Genomic DNA, 14,278 nt, shown 5'->3' with positions numbered 1-14,278 from the left:
GGCAGGAGGGTGCAGGTGGTGTGGGCTTGCAGCCCAATGGCCTGGGAGCAGGGGCAGGTGGGGACCAGGAGGACCCAGCAAGAGTGTCTCTGTGTTTCCTGGCTGCCGGACAGAGAGCTCTGGGGACTGTCTGGGGCTTTGTGGTTTTGTTCTTTGTGGGAAAGTGGATCCTGGGAGCCTCTCTTGAGGGAAGCACCCTCCTCCCATACCAGGTGCTATGGACTGAATGTTTGTGTCCCCCACCCCCCAGATTCATATGTTGAAGCCCTAAGCCCCCATGTGATGGTGTTGGAGATGGGGCCTTTGGGAGGTAATTAGGTCATGAGGATGGAGCCCTCGTGATGGGATTACTGTCCTTCTAAGAGGAGGCATGAGAGAGCTTGCTCGCTCTCTGCTCTCCACCATGTGAGGATACAGGGTGCCATCTGCAAACTAGGAAGCGGGCCCTCACCAGACACTGGATCTGCTGGCACTTTGATCTCAGACTTCCCAGCCTCCAGATCTGTGTGAAATAAATGCTTGCTTAAGCTACCTAGTGTATGGTAATTTGTTATAGCAGCCTGAGCTAAGACACCAGGAAAGGGCTCCCAAACTCTGGCTTGAGCCTGGGTTCTGCAACCAGACAGGCCCGGAATGACAGTCCTTCTGGGCCACTTCCTAGTAGGATGCCCTTGGACCATTCATGTTGATCTTCTCAAGACTTAGTTTCTTCATCTGCGAAGTGGGGCTAATAAGATGAAGGGCCTCAAAGGGTTGTTGTGGGAATGAAATGAGGTGATGCGAGCAGTGCCTTGTGTTCGGAACATCAGCTTACCTTTCTCCCTCTCTTCCTCCTCCATGTCTGTCCGTAAGTCTGGTTTCCCATCTGTACCTGTCCCTCTGTCTGTCCAGACCCTTTGCCTTAGACCCACACCTGTGAACAGGAGCCTCCCTGGCTCACCTGGGCGTGGCTGCCCTGAGGTATTTCCAGCAGCCGCTTGTATTCTGTGCCAGTGGCCTCTCTCCCCTTGGTACCTGTGGGTCTTTAGCGGCTCAGGGTACAGGATGTACTCATTGGCGCTCAGGAAACCCTCCGCTCCAAGTGGAATGGGCAGGACGTGGTCTCACCTGCTCAGCCCAGGATGTCTGTCTGCTCAGGGCACTGGGCAGCCACTTCCTGGTCCTGCCCTCAGCCCCTGGCTGGCAGTTCCCCCAGACCTTTGCCTCCTGTGGGTTTGGCCTTCCTTGTGGGACCCGTATAAAATCACGGAGCTCTATGGCTCAGTCTCTGCCTATTGTCACAGTTAAAGACACTCTAGTCTGGGAGCCAAAAATGGAAAAACCACTTGAATGTTCATTAAAGTCTTTTGAAGAGCGCTAAGGAAGATTCTATTCACGACAAACAGCACTGCATGTTAAAACCCTAGTTTCTGTGCTCTGTCTCTCATCATCACGATGCATCTGTCTAACAGGCATGGCTGCTATCTCTCCACCCTCTCTCAGGACTCCCCCAAACTCTTCCCTAAACCCAGCCTGTGCTGGCTCTGGTCCCAAGGTTGCAAAATGGTGACGCAAGGGCATATCTTTCTCATAAACTTATTAAGTCTGCACAACATTACACATATATATATTTTAAATTTATTTATTTAATTTATATATTTTTGGCAGTGTTGGGTCTTCATTGCTGTGCGTGGGCTTTCTCTAGTTGCTGCGAGCGGGGGCTACTCTTCCCTGAGGTGTGCGGGCTTCTCATTGCGGTGGATTCTCTTGTTGCAGAGCATGGGCTCTAGGTGTGCGGGCTTCAGTAGTTGCGGCATGCAGGCCCAGTAGTTGTGGCTTGTGGGCTCTAGAGCGCAGGCTCAGTAGTTGTGGCGCACAGGCTTAGTTGCTCCGTGTTATGTGGGATCTTCCCGGATCAGGGCTCGAACCGGTGTCTCCTGCATTGACAGGCGGATTCTTAACCGCTGCGCCACCAGGGAAGCCCTACACATATATTTTTTGCAATAGTGGGTAACCTTAAAAAGGTGGGGATTTCACATAAAGATCTGCATTTGCAGCTTTGCTTGAGAAATCAGCTCTGGCAACACAGGGCCCTGATGGAGACGTGTGCTTTCCAGCTCTCCACATGGCCTGCCCCTCTTCCTCCTGGCACCCACCTGGCCCTTGTCCACATTTGAGCACATGACCCTTGCTCTCGTCTTCCCCTCCCTGTTCTGGGGATTTCTCTCTGACAGCTAGCTCCTGGGGCCTCTCAGCTCTCCCCGTCACTGTTACCACAAACACTGAGGAACTGGGCAGGCAAAGACCCCTCCTGGGCAGCTGAGCAGGAGGAAAGGGTGTCAACATTCTCACATTTGCAGTTTTTCTCTTTGGCACTTGCAAGGTCATCCCCTAAACCCAAGGCCAGGGCAAGTCCTCCCAGTTCCTTGTCCCTGAGACAAGGAGAGTGGGGGCCCCTCCTTCTCGTCCTGGCTCCAAGGCCTCTTCCCAGACCAGTTAAAATTTTTTCTTTTCAAAGCAAACCATCCCCATCATTGAAGCAGGAGAATTTTCCAGAATCAGCATCTCTCTCTTCTGGATACAGCAACACCTGCTTTCCAAACTGCAGCTTCCTCCCTGGCTGAAGATCCCAACTCCTTGCTAACACCACCTGCCTCATCGGAGCTGTCCTGCTCGTCCTCAGAGCCTCGCCCCTGGTGTGGCTCATACGATTCCAGGTCACTGACTTCTCAGGCAAATGCTGGGGAGATGGTAGAGCTCTGGGGCGAAGTGGGCAGATTCAGGCCGGGAGACCTGGGCTCCAGTCCTAATTCTTCTGCTGAGCTCTGTGACCTGATCAAGTTATTCCATCTCCCTAAGCCTCAGTATCCTCTGCAGGATACAGACGATAATAATAGTACCTATTTCCTAGGGGGTGCTGTGCCATTTAAACGAGAAAAAGCATTTTGCACCTGGATACTCAAAGTATGGTTTTTAGACTCTCAGTATCTTCTGGGTGCTTGTTAGAAATGCAGAGTCTCAGGCCCCACCCCAGACCTGCAAACCGGAATCTGCATTTCAACAAGATGCCCAGAGATTCCTTGTACACAGTCAAGTTTGAAAAACTCTGATTTAGCACAACTCTTGGCACAAGGGAAGCACTCACAGGACAAGTGGTAGCTGTCCTGGTGACTGTTAGTCTAATAAGAGCCCCTATATTAAGGCAGATTCTGGCGCTGGAGAGAAGATGGGGCTCAGTCCTGGCTCTGTGCATTTGTATTGCGTGCCCAGGTTAGCCTAGCTTCCTGCCTCGTGTTCCCCATCAGTGAAAATGGAGATCCTGATGCTGTCTCCTGGCGCTGATGGGAGAGTTAAATAAGATCAAGTAGAAGGTGTTTCAGAGAGTCGTGGAAAGTGATTCTGAGATATCAAAGCTCTGGAAGCATTTTTGCACACGTTTTATTTACTCTTTCTGCTATTGTTCCCATTTCAAACATGAGAAATGGAGGCGTTTCAAAACCAAGTGATTATTCTGAGCTCATTGAGTGAATCAGCTGTAGAACTGGGTCTAGTCCCAGGACCTGAGGCCATGAGCAGGGCAAGACCCCTCCCAGAGCTCCCAGATCCGCCAGATCACCCCATAGCGAGTCCCTGGACCCTCCAGTCTGGCCCTCCCACAACTGAAACCTTCCGGGTGCCTCTGGCTGTATAGTGCTGTTGGCTGATTGCTTCTTTTTTGTGTGTTGGGGTTGGAGGTGGCTGCAGACCAGGGAGGGAGTGGGGACAGGAAGGATGGGGCAGCTGTGGGATCTGACGGTTAATTATAATGTCGTCATAGGTGATCAATCCACAGTCAATGGCTTGAATCCTCAACGACCCAGCTCCTCTTTGGCCGAGCACGAGGCCTTCGTGGGGGTGGCAGGAGGCCAGGCTGTCCTCCTCCTGGTCCTTGGAAGCCCAGCGCGAGGCTGCGATGTCGATGTTGCCTCCAAAATATTCCCATCTTGTTTCTATAATAGCTTCTGTCATTGCTCTTGACAGGCCAGCCATTAAGTCTGGCAAAATTGTAAGAATTATTAACATATGAGGTTTTATATTATTTGACAGCTGTCGGCTCCTTTGGAATCCACATCACCCTGTCCCATCCCTTCCCTCCCACCCTCCCCCTCGACATCCCCCCTCCCCCCGCCCCCACCCCAGGAGGATGGGAGGGCCTCCCAGTCACTGGGGAGCCAGGAGAAGACAAGCTCCTGTCAAGCTTCACTCACAATTGCTCCTGCGCATCTGTGGGATGTTCCCTGAGGGCCCGCACGTCCCATCTCCCATCCTAACCCGGATCCTTCCTCAACCAAACCCCTGGCTTCAGTGGTTTCAGCAACGACTCCCAATGCTCCATTTACCTCCCAACTCTGCCCCAGACCCACATACCATTTGCATCCCAGATGTCTCCTCTCTGATGCTCCAAGGTCTCCATCCTGGCTCTTCCCACTTAGGTGCCATGCTCCAGTATCCCTCCTGTGTCCCAGGCCAGAAATCCAAGGGTCGCCCTGCTCTCTGCTCCCTCCCACAGCCCCACAGTCTCTGGTCCCCAAACTCGGTCCATTATGCTTCCTAAAAGGCTTGACTCGCCCCTCTCCTTCCCATCCCTGTTGCTTTGCCCTAGTCTGGGTCTCCACACCTGTTTCCTCACTGGCCGGTGCCCTGCCCAGATCCCTTTGGGCCCTCCCATGTAGTGTCTGCCCATCCGACTTCCAAAAGCATTTCTCTGGGGCTGCAGCATGCTGCCTCCACCCAGGCAGGCAAGGAGTGCTGGAGAAGTGATGGGCCTCCCTGCTTCTCAGGGCCCCTCTCAGCCAGTTGCTGAGGGGAGTTGGTATATAAATGCCCCAGCTCCTTTCCTCGTGGGTAGGATGGCTGAGGCCTGGTCTACACGAGACCCTGAGGTCCCCAGTGGAAAGAAGCTCCATTTCCCCATTGTAGTAACTGGTTTGATAAAGGCCCGCTTCTCGGCTTCCTCCCCTTCTCTGCCCAACTGCCCCTCACTGTTGGCGCCCCACCCAGATCCCCTGGGCCCTCCCAAGTAGTGCAAGCCTACTTCCAAAAGCCTGAAGCATTTCTCTGGGGCTGCAGCCTGCTTTCCTGGGTCTGTCTTCCAAAGAAACTGCTTGCACTCAAACCTTGCTCAGAGTTGGTTACTAGGGGAACCCAAACCAAGACAAGACTCGTGGTCTGTTCCTCCTGCACACCCAAGGGTGAGTCTTGGGGTGCACACGTCTGGTTCTTTCACTCCCTTCCCTGGATCACAGGAGGAGCCCTCAGTACTTCACTTCCTGTTCCATCAGGCTGCTGCAGCAAGGGGAGCCCTTCCCGTTGCCGGTGGCCTAGATCCAGAAATCTGAATGCACACAGTGTTTGGGGCTGCTACTTACATTTCAAAAGCAGTTGCCACAGGCTTCAAATAGTATGTTTTTCTGGTACTTTCATAAGATAAAATTTTGCATTTACACAGCCATTAAGTAATACTGATACAGGGCCATCAATGTTAAAGAGAAACCCATTCTTGGATATCAAAATATATCACGAAGCTATCCCATATAAAACTTGTGTTGGTTAGCACAAGAATTAACAAATTAACAGGGATGTCCAAAACAGAACCCTAATAAATGATAAAAGTGGCAGTTCTAGTTAGTGTAGAAAGGATAGGCTAGTCATGACATGGAGATGGATAATTAGTTAATCATTTGGGGAAATAAAGACACCTAACCTCATGCAAATTCCAGACGGATAAAAATGTTGATATAAAAAGTGAAACCATAAAAGAACTAGAAGAGACAAAGGTGATGATCTCAGGATGAGGTGGGCCTTCCCAAGGAAACAAGGGAAGAAACCACAGATGAAGCTGTGAGAACTGACAAAATAAAAATACAGACTCCCATCGTTAAAAAGCAGACCACTGGGAAAATATATTGGCAGTGTGTACTACAGAAAAAAAAAAAAGAAGAAATTGAGTAAGGTTGAATTGAATCAATCTCCATTTTGGTTGGCTCCTGACACCTAGTATTAAAAATCAGCAGAAGCTAGAATAAGTCCTGAAAAGGCAAACATCTGGTCATCTGCTCGTGAACGTGTTCACCCTCATGATCAGGAAGTTCTTCTTGGTGTCCATCCTGCATCCTTCTTGCTGCAACAGGAGCCTTTTCTATCCTTCATACCTTAGGACCTTTCCCTGAAGTGACTTCAGGCATTCTGTGTGGCTCCAGGGTGTCGAGGCCTCGGGGCCTTCCTGCGTTGGGAGACATTGTTCAGCCACAGGCAAAGTCTCGGAGGGTTCAGGCTTCTCTGAGGGTTCACTGGAGCTTCAGGCTGGACGCACGGGCCCACAGCTGGTCCCAGCCTCATGCTGTCTACCTCCCCGTCCCCATCTTTGTCCTGAGCCCACCTCAATCCTACCTGGACCTTGTCCTGAGACCCGTTCTGAACCTTATCTGGACCCCCCTCTTGACCGCCTCTGTCTCTCTCTGACCCATCCCAGGCCACGGCCGGAGCCCCCATAGCAAGGTCCTGTCGGCCGAGCTGCCGCTCCGAGCCGGGCTGGCTGTGCGGGGAACAGATGGGCTCCCTGTGGACAAGGCAGCAGCGCAGAAGCTAATCCACTTTTATCTCGTTATGGTGACAGCCACCCTGTTAAATGGAATGGACTATCGATTCGGGGCTCACTTCCAGCACGAGGATTTTCCATCACAGGCCTGAGTAGAATAGGAGAAAAGCAACACTTATTAACTCGGGTGCCAGTCAGGGAGAGGCTGGGGTGGGGGCAGGGGCTGGATGGGCACTGGGGACCCAGGCTCAGACCCAGGGTCCGAGGGAGTCCCTCCTTACCCCCTCCCCCCAGGTGACAAGGCGGGGGATGAGGGGGCAGAGACACATGCACACACACTGGTGCGCCTATGTGTTCAACGCTGACACATACACACGCAACACTGACACACACACACATACTCCCAATACCAACTCATACACGCACACACAACACTGACATACGTATGTTCAACACTGACAAACGTTATGTTCAACACTGACAAATGTCCGTACCCAAGGCTGACACACATCTACACAAATACCCAACACTGAATCACAGGCACACTCACATATACACACTTGATATTGACACCCATGCACACAAGGCTGACACATATAGACACACGTCATCGACACACATATATACACACAAGGCTGACACACACAGACAGCATGCTGACACACGTACATCCCACGGCTGATGCAGAGCCACAGAAGCGCGCTGACATACAGATACCCATTGCTGACGCACATTTGAACACACCACTGACACACATCTACACTAATACTCAATCCTGACACATGCACACCCATCACTGACACGCATATCCTCCAAATGCTGACACACACAAATGCATAATCCTGACATGTATATGTTCAATGCTGACACACACAGACACACAACCCTGGCACACACGCTCACACAATGTTGGACACATACACATACGCACATACACTGACATCGCACGCTGACACGTTCCTACTCATGGTGCTGACACATGTCCAGCGCGGATGCACACACAAACACACCTTCACTGACCTACATTCTACAGACACACCCAGTGTACACGGGCATCCACGTCCAAGTGACACATCTGTGCCGCACTGATAGCCTAATACTGACAGACACAAACACAGTGTGATGCTGGCATATGGATTTGCATCTACCACTGACATACAAGTTAATGATGCACGTGCATATAATATGTACACACGTATACACAATATTCACACACACACACACACACACACACACACACACACACGCACACTCATAAACCCACTGGCAGCTCCCTTTGTTCAGGCCCCAGGTCAGTATCAAACACCTGGGCAGGTGCTATGGCTGGATGGAGGATGGGACTCAGTGCCTGCCCTCAAGCAGCTTTGCCTCTAGTTGGGGAGACGACACCCAGAATACCTACAGCTAATTCGCGTACAGCGCTTAGCATATGCCTCTCGCTGTTCAAAGCACTTTACACGGATACACTTCTAAAATCTTCACAACGACCTCTGGAGTTGGGTACTATTATTAGGCTCATTTTGTAGATGAGAGGCCTGGGCACAGAGAAGCTAAACAATTTGCCCAAAGTCACACAGCTCTGGAGTGGGAGAGCAGAAATTTGAACTCAGGCCATCAGGCTCCCAACAATGTCTAACCTCTACGTGTACTGTTTCCTCACATCTGCATCTGGCCACCACGTCACAGCCCCAGACCCGTCTGCTCACACAGACACACACCCAAGGTTCCAGCCTGGCCCACTGGGAATGACCCTCCTTGGAGAATGCCCCTACTTCCAGTGAGGGCTGTGTGGAGGGCGGGTGCAGCTTTGAGGTGGGACCTCTGACGGAGCAGGTGGGAGGCAGTTCTTGTTGGGAAAGGCTCTGGAGAGGGTCCAGAGGGCCAAGGGCCAGTGTGGGGATGGCTTTCCAGGTGTGTTGTCTGAGCAGGCAGCTCCCTTAGATCTTATTTGCACGTAACCAGCAATGACTGCTTGATGCAGCTGGGATCTCCCAGGGCCAGGGCCTGGGGGAGGAAGGCTGCCAGGCAGTGAGTGGCTGCCAGGAAACTGGTTTTCTCCAACAGGGAAGAGGGAGGGTGAGTCAGGAAGGCAGACAGCAGTGAGCTGGGCCTGGAGGCCTTGCTCCCTGGACAAGTTCTGGAAAGGGGCTTTGGGCTGCTGCCTAGTGACAGAGCCTGGAGCTGGGCTGACCGTATTCAACCCCTGTTGAGACCCTGACAACTTCTGTCTGACCCACCTCTGTGGGCAATCACTTAACCTAATCCTCAGTTTCCCCATCGGAAAAATGGTGCTCACAAGATCACCTGAAATCCCTTGGAGGATTAAATAAAATGACATACTAAAGTGCCTGGCCCAATGGGGTGGGACAGACAGCCTCCTCTGTCCCATTGGCTGCTGAGTTCTTGGGACCTTGGCTGAGGGCAGCTCCCAGATACCTGTGGTTAGTCCAGAGTCTGGAGAGAGGCTCTGCTTTCCTTCTGGGAGGGAGTTTCAGATCAAGAGGGTGCCCCAATGGCTGGAGTCTGGAGTTAGGTGGGCTGGGGGATTGCTATGGACTGAATTGTATCCTCCCAAATTCATAAATTGAAGCCTTAGTACCAAATGTGATGGTATTTGGAGGTGGGGCCTTTGGGAGGTAATTAGGTTTAGATGAGGTCATGAGGGTGGGGCCCCCATGATGGGATTAGTGCCCTTATAAGAAGAGATACCAGAGAGAGTACTCTCTCTCTGTACCCCTATTTCCCCCAGCATGAACCCAACCATGCTGGCATCCTGATTTTGAACTTCCAGCATCCAGACTTGTGAGAAAATTAATTTCTGTTGCTTAAGCCCCACCCCCATTCCAGTCTGTGGTATTTTGTTATGGCAGCCTGAGCTGATTAGGACAGGGATGGAAGGCTGCTGGAGAGGGCTGGTCTGAGGCTGGCACCAACACTGGGCTCTCTCACAAACCAAATACAGCCCAGGACTCGTCTCATGTCTCTTTCTCACTTGTAAAATGGAGGCCTAGGTTGGACTCTCTCCAAAGACCTGCTCCATTTTGATACCATGTGACCCTGGAATTGGGGTCTTTCCCATCTCCCTGGTGAGTCTCTGGAGGGAAGTGGTGGAAGGCAGACCTGCATGCTCCTGTTGCCTGCCCTCCACCCCATTTCCTGGAGCTGTGACGCTGTGGTGGGAGGTGGGGTCAGGGGTGGGGAGGATATTCCTGCCTGTGACCCTCCCCTGTCTGTGGATTGAGGCATCAGGACAGGCCTTCCCAAGGCATTTCTGGAAAGTAGGATGTGGGCCAGAACACTGAAGACAGTGGTTTACATCCAGGGTCTCTAGGACCTGGGGACTCACTGACACTGCCCTGAGGTTCTGTTTTGTCCCCATCAGCCAAGGTGTCCTCCAGCTCACCTCAGCCCAGCTGTCCCCCACCTCAGCCCAGCTGTCCCCCACCTCAGCCCAGCTGTCCCCCCACCTAGGCCCAGCTGTCCCCTCACATCAGCACAACTGTTCCCTTAGATCAGCCCACCTGCTCTTCCACGTCAGCCAACTACTCTCCAGTATAAGCCTAGCTGTTCCCCAATGTTAGCCCAGGTGCTTCCCATCACAAGCTTAGTTCTCTCACACCTACTGCCTGTTCCCCCATATCAGTCCAGGTGTTCCCCATGTCACCAGTTGTTCTACCTTATTGGACAAGTGGTTCTGCCCTCACATCAGGCCAGGGGTTCTGCCCCATCTGCTCAGCTGTTCTCCCCCAACATCAACCTGGCTCTTCCTCCTCAGGTCACCCCAGCTGTTCCCCTCCATATCTGTTCAGCATCTTTCCCCATCACATCAGCCCAGCTGTACACTCCCATAAGCTGGTTCTTCTCTCCTTATATCTTTTCTGGGCACCTTCTCAGGGGGTGGCAGGGCTATATCGGGTTCTTCCAGGGCAGCCTCTCTGGTATTGCTAGAGGGTCCCCCCTCTCTGCTCCAACTTCCCTCACCCACATGGGAAGCAGGGGTATGGCCTGTGGTGGCTAATCCTGCTCTTCCCTGAGAGGCACAGGGTAGGGAGGAAGAGGCACCCAAGACTGGAAGAAGAGGGAGGGAATTCAGGCATCCCCATCCCCCTATTGACAAGAGGGACCCCAGCATCATCTCTGACCCTCCCAGAACCAGGGGGAGTACCTGGCCTTACCCCATCCCCAGAGAGGCAGGAGGAACCCCAGGCATTCCACAGTCACCCCAGCTCCAGATAGGAAAGACACCCCCTCATCATCCCCTTCCCCATAAAGATAGAAGCAACCCCTGGAATCATCTTCTCCACCTTAATCTGAACCCCCAGAGGAGAAAAGACAGATCCTGATTAAATATGCAAATTCAAGCAGATGGCGGAGCACGGTGATGGACGGGCTGTCAGGAGAGGATGTCACCATGTGATGTGTGTGCCTGTGTGTAAGTGTGTGTCTGTGTGATTAGTGTGTGTGTGGGGATACTGCATGGGGGAGGGGGAGGAACCTGGGGGGGTGGTGCTGCCTCTGACCAGTGGGACTGGATGAGGCGGGGCCAGGGAGTCTGTGGGAGGGAGGAGGGAATGGGATGATTTTCCACAGCGCGCCAGCCCACTGTGACCAGCTCTCCAGGCCTCTCCATGGCAGGATGCTAATTCCACCAGATCAGGGCTGGGACAAGAGGGGATTTGTTGGTATAATCTGCACCTGTATCTCTGCTCTTGCCATCGGCCAAACAATAAAAGACACAATATTTACACAACTTACCAGGGGAAGCAATATTCAGTCATTGATTTTGTGTCCCTTGGATTTTCACGGTCTAAACCTTAATGGTTTTTAATCATGAAATATTAGCGCCGCAGGGCACTTAGCACTGGCACCTTGCTGGTGAGGGATGGCTCCCCTGCCCCCTCCCCAGTTCCAAGGCGAACACCCTAAAGAGGAGGAGCCAATATCCCCCCTCCACACGCACACACACACACACACCCAGGGCAGCAGAGCCTCTGGGAGCCTGCCGAGAGATTGGTCCAGGTGTAGGCACAGTTGGGGGAGCCCCTGGAGAACAGGGCACCCTATGATCAGTCCCCCCAGTTCTAGAGGCAGAGCAGAAGTAAGAAAATCAACTCATCCTCCAATAAAAAAGGAGATTTGGTTTCCCCAGCGTGTGTAGAATAAAAGCTTTTGCCCTTGTCTTTTCCTCCTCCAGATACAACTTTCACCTTAACTCAGTGTGGGGACTCCTACCCACCTGTCAACTCTCTCGGTGGGGTGGTCCCCAAGCACGGGGCCAGGTTGCATTCATTTCTGTATCTTCAGCACTTGGCCCAGTGCCCAGAGCATCACTTGTGCACGTATTGGTTGAATGAATGATGAGTGAATGTGCTAGACTTTGAAGCTAAGTTTCCTACAGAGACTTTTCATTCATTCAACAAATATTTACTGATCCCCTACTGTGTGCGTGATCTCAGAGGTGAATCTGACCCAGGCCCTGCCCTCACCGTGGTAAGTGTGGTGGCCGGGGAGTTCCCATGAGATGGAAGGGGCTTTTGAATAGGGGGTTTGAGACGCCTGAATGAAGTTCAGCCTCCCAAGGGGACCACTTTGAAAAACCAAACTTGTGAGATGTTGAGATCTGAACACAGCATCTCTCAGGCCCTCCTCGTCCCGGTCAGGCAGGGCTTCCAGATGGGGCTTCCTTGGAGAATGAGGTCTGGCTGTTGTGTGTGCTTTTCAGGAAGCCCAGCTGGACTGCCCCGGAGAGGCCGGTTTTTCTGGTGCAGAAGAGGTAGGTGGCGAATGTTGTTGCTGTTGTTTATTTCTTCTGAAACTGAGCTCACTGCCCACTCCGCCCTGCACCTCCCCTCCCCAGCGCCCGTGGGGAAGTTGATAGCAATGGATTACGCAGCGGGGAGAAGGCAGAGAGCACAATTGGAAGAAAGATAAAGATAATTAAAACTGATTCCAACTGTTCCCAGAGAAATCAATTTCATAACTTCAGTGCCTCCCTAAGCTTGCTCCCAAGGATCTGCAGCGCCTGGAGGAGGGCGCAGTGTGCAGACGCAGGTGTGTGCGTACGCGGGCGCTTGCGCGTGCGTGTGGCTTCATGCAATGTGTGCATGCTCGTATGTACACACCTGTATGCTTTGTGTATGTGGGGGGCGCACACAAGTGTGTCTCTGTGGGGCGCTGGCTCTTGGCCTCACCTGTGACCCTGGGTGGAAAGGGCAAGAGAATCAGGGTGGTTGGGTGGGCTTAGGTCTCCTCTCCTACACCAAGGCCTTGCTCTTGCCTGCTTTAGGGGCCTCCTGGCTAGTCCAACTCCCTTTTATACATACAGGAAGCCGAGGCCCAGAGAGTGGAGTCTGGCCATGGCTCACACAGCAAGTGAGGAGTAGAACTGGGGCTAGAATGCTAGTCTCCTGAGATTCCTCTGCTCCCGGGACATCACTGGCCATTTGGGTGAGGGTAGCCAGGGATGGAGGCGGAGGTAGCTCTGACATTATATGGCCAGGAACTCCCGTGTGAACAGCCCCTAATTCACTCACTCACTCACTCACTCCTTCTTTAAACATAGTCTGAGCACCTACTGTGTGTCAGGCCCCGTGGGTTCTCTAGCTTGGCTGGGGGCTGGGGATTGGTCACAGGTGCCTCTGGGAGAGGCTGGGTCCTCTGGAGAAGAGGACTGGTGCATGGTGGCAGCCTTGGAAGGAGAGCCCAGGACAGGACACTCCTAAGATGCATGAGCTGCCAAAGGGTCCACCCTGGCCATGGTGGCTCTGCTGGCATTGCTGTCACAGCTGGCGACTTCTCTTAAGGACCTCTTGGCTCATGCCACAGGTGACTTCCTGGTGAGCGGGCCAGGCCAGGGGTCCTGCTCACCACCACCCTCCCTGCCCACCTTCCACCCGCCACCAACCCCACAAGATAAGCCTGCCCAGGGTGAGAGCAGGGTCTGTTATGTCTCTGGGTTGCCCAGGACCCGGCACAGACTGGCAGGCATTAGGTGCTCCTGGGGCACAGGACCGGCATGTTAGTGAAACTTTGAGGTACTGAAGTGAACCAGAAAAAACAAAGCCAGAAAACTGCTCACATCCAGGTGTGGGCATCAATTGCTCTAAATGAATGGTTCCCTCTACCTGCCTGCGCTTGTGTCCTCATTCGTAAAATGGAGCACTTTATCCACATGGCAGCTGCTGTGAATTTCAGAGGAAGTTCTGTTGAAGAAGCGCCCAGCACATGGTTTTCTCTTCTTGGGGACCCTGGGTTTCCAGGAGTAGAGGGTTGCCCAGTAAGCAAGAAGCCAGGAAATAGTTCATGGCCATATGGCTGCTGGAAGCAGGGGGATGGATGAGATGACCTCTTCCAGTGCCTCCAGGGTAAGGTGTCTGAGCACCCCCACCCTTGGTCCATCCCTCCGTGGTGGGCTTGGGAGTGAAGGACCCCTGGGCCTCCTGCACCAGGCATGAGTTCCTGCAGTACCCCATATAACCTCTAGATGGCAGCATTGGCGAGCAGGAGCCCAGTAGGAGGTGACGGGAGGGGGCTGGGCTGGGCCAGCGGAGTCAGGCTGCGGCCACAGTTCTCCGGTCAAAACCCCGCCCCTCCCCGCTGTCTGAGATCAGAGTGATAGGGGTGGGGTGGGGCGTGGGAGGTGATACCTTGGGAATTTCTGGATTGGGGAGGAAGGCTTGTGCCTTCTCTTTTAGAGACAGTCCCTCCGGGGGCTAAAGATTT

Source organism: Balaenoptera physalus (assembly GCF_965194825.1).
Source record: "Balaenoptera physalus genome assembly, chromosome: 1".
Lineage (NCBI taxonomy): Eukaryota > Metazoa > Chordata > Mammalia > Artiodactyla > Balaenopteridae > Balaenoptera > Balaenoptera physalus.
Note: the sequence above shows the minus strand (reverse complement) of the source record.